Genomic DNA, 3,392 nt, shown 5'->3' on the forward strand with positions numbered 1-3,392 from the left:
TCCAGTACTATCCTATATAATAAAAGGCTAATATGCAAATGGACTGAACGGCAGAATGACCGGTCTCTATAACACGCACTGACCACTAGGGGGCAGGCGCTCAATGCAGGAGCTGCCTCCTGGTGGTCAGTGTGCTCCCACAGGGGAGTGCTGCTCAGCCAGGAGCCGCGCTCACAACTGGTGAGTGCAGTGACGGTGGCGGGAACCTCTCCCACCTCTGCGGCAGTGCTAAGGATGTCTGACGGCTTAGGCCCACTCCTCGCGAGAGCGGGCCTAAGTCGTCAGTCAGACACCCTCCCCCTCTTGAGGGCTCCCAAATGAGGGACACCCCCCGAGTGCATGAATTTCATGCACCAGGCCTTTAGTGTTGAATAAAAGTGGTGAAAGTGGACATCCCTTTCTTGTTCCTGTTCTTAGGGGAAATGGTTTTAGTTTTTGCCTATTGAGTATGATGTTCACTGTAGGTTTGTCACATCTGGCCTCTTATTATGTTGAGATATGATTCCTCTTTTCCCACTTTGCTGAGAGGCTTCTTTTAAAATAAATAATGGGTATTGGGCCCTAGCCAGTTTGGCTCAATGGATAGAGCATGTCGGCCTGCGGACTGAAGGGTCCCAAGTTCGATTCTGGTCAAGGGCACATGCCCCAGTAGCAGGCTCGATCCCCAATGGGGGGCATGTAGGAGGCAGCCAATCAATGATTCTCTCTCATCATTGATGTTTCTATCCCTCTTCCTCTCTGAAATCAATAAAAATGTATTAAAAAATTTATTTAAAAAATGGGTGTTGGATTTTGTCAACTGCATCTATTGATACGATCACGTGATTTGTCTTTCAATTTGTTTATGTTATGTATCACATTTATTGACTTGTGAATATTGTACCAGCCTTGCATCCCTGGAATAAATCCCACTTGATCATGGTGTATGATCTTTTTAATATATTGCTAGATCTGATTTGCTAATATTTTGTGGAGGATTTTAGCATCTGTGTTCATCAGAGATACTGGCCTGTAGTTCTTTTTCTTTGCAGTGTATCTGATTTTGGAATTAGGATAATGCTGGACTCATAAAAAGAACAAGGAAGTGTTCCTTCCTCTTGGATTTTTTTGGAATAGTTTGAGGACTATATGTCTTGGTTCTTCTTTGAATGTTTGGTAAAACTCTCCTGTGAAGCCATCAGAACAGGATTTTTGTTTGCTGGGAGTTTTTTTTATTACTACTTCACTTTCATCAATTGTTACTGGCCTATTCAGGTTTTCTGATTCTTCTTGACTGAGTTTTGGGAGATTGTATTCTTTTAGGAATTTTTCCATTTCATCCACATTGTCCAGCTTGTCATATAGTTGTTCATAGTATTTTCTTACAATCCCTTGTATTTCTGTGGTATCAGTTTTTACTTATCTGCTTTCATTTCTGATTTTATTTATTTGGGCCCTCTCTTTGTTTCTTGATAAGTCTGGCTAATGGTTCATCAATCTTGTTTATCTTTTTAAAGAAGCAGTTCTTGGTTTCATCGATGTTTTGTATTGTTTTTTTGTTTTGTTTTTGTCTCATTTATTTCTGCTCTAATCTTTATTATTTACTTCCTTCCTTCTACTTACTCTGGGCTTTTCTTATTGTTCTAATTTTTTAAGTTGTGGGTTTAAATAGTTTATTGTTGGTTTTTCTTGTTTTTTGGTGGTAGGCCTGTAGTGCTATGACCTTCCTTCTCAGGACGGCTTCTGCTGTGTCCCAGAGATTTTTGATTGTTGTGTGTTCATTTTTGTTTGTTTCTAGGAAGTCTTTTATTTCTTTCTGGATCTCATTGGCAATCCATCCTATCTAATAAAAGAGTAATACGCAAATTATCCATCACTCCGCTACACCCACTAGCCACGCCCATAAGCCAATCAGGAGCAAATATGCAAATAAGCCCAACCAAGATGGCTACGGCCACAGAGAGCAGGAGGGAGGCTTGGGTTTCCCTGGCAATGGAGGAAGCCAAGCTTTCCTCCTGCCCTTGCCGGCCTAGGCCTCCATTCAAAGCTACAAAGGTTCAATGATAGAAGATACATAAATCCAAAGAGAAATGGCGGCAGCCATGGAGCTGGAAAGAGCAGGAGGCTAGGGTTGCCCCCAGTGATGGAGGAAGCCAAGCTTTCTGCACACCCTGGCCGGCCCAGGCCTCGGCTTAAGGCTACAAAGTTTCAATTATAGAAGATACATAAATCCCAATAAAAACGGCTGCCGCCACGGAGCAAGCAGAAGGCTTGGCTCCGTTCCAGGCTACAAAGTTTCAATTGTAGAAGATAAATAAATCCCAGATACCAGGACCTTTCGCTTGGGTCGCCAGGGGGCATGGCCAGCCTGCAAACCACCACAGGCCCCTCGCCCAGGCCACCCCACGCCCCAAGGGAACCCCCACCCTGATCCAGGACACCCTTCAGGGCAAACCAGCTGGCCCCCACCTGTGCACTAGGCCTCTATCCTATCTAATAAAAGAGTAATATGCAGATTGACCATCACTCCAACACACAAGATGGCTGTCCCCATGTGGTCAAAGATCCTGCCCCCATGTGGACACAAGATGGCCACTACAAGATGGCCAGGAGGGGAGGGCAGTTGGGAGGGACCAGGCCTGCAAGGGAGGGCAGTTGTCGGCGATCAGGCCAGCAGGGGAGGGCAGTTGTGAGGGACCAGGCCTGCAAGGGAGGGCACTTGGGGGTGATCAAGCCTGCAGGGGAGGGCAGTTAGGGGTGACCAGGCCTGCAGGGGAGGGCAGTTGGGGGGGGGGGACCCAGGCCTGCAGGGGAGAGCAATTGGGGGGTACCAGGCCTGCAGGGGAGGGCAGTTAGGGGTGACCAGGCCTGCAGGGGAGGGCAGTTAGGGGAAAACAGGCTGGCAGGAGAGCAGTTAGGCATCAATCAGGCTGGCAAGGGAGTGGTTAGGGGGTGATCAGGCTGGCAGGGAGAAGCGGTTAGGGGCAATGAGGAAGAAAGGCAGGCCAGCAGTTGGGAGCCAGCAGTCCTGGATTGTGACATCCCTTGAGGGGTCCCAGATTGGAGAGGGTGCAGGCTGGGCTGAGGGACACCCCCGCCCGTGCACGAATTTCGTGCACCGGGCCTCTAGTTCATCTATAATAATAAAAACATAATATGCTAATTAGACCAAACGTCCTTCCGGACGACCTTCCAGAAGCTGGGGCTGTGACAGAAGCCTGGATCCTGGGTGCGTGCCGGTGGCTGGAAGGAAGCCCAGGTCCCAGGTGCCAGAGGGAAGCTGGTGCCAGCAGCCGGGAGAAGGAAGGCCTACTCTTGCATGAATTTCGTGCATCAGGCCTCCAGTTGTTTAATAACATGCTATTTAGCCTCCATTTATTTGAATGTTTTTGAGTGTTTTTACTGTAGTTGAT

The sequence above is a fragment of the Plecotus auritus genome, assembly GCF_963455305.1.
Source record: "Plecotus auritus genome assembly, chromosome: 3".
NCBI classification, from domain to species: domain Eukaryota; kingdom Metazoa; phylum Chordata; class Mammalia; order Chiroptera; family Vespertilionidae; genus Plecotus; species Plecotus auritus.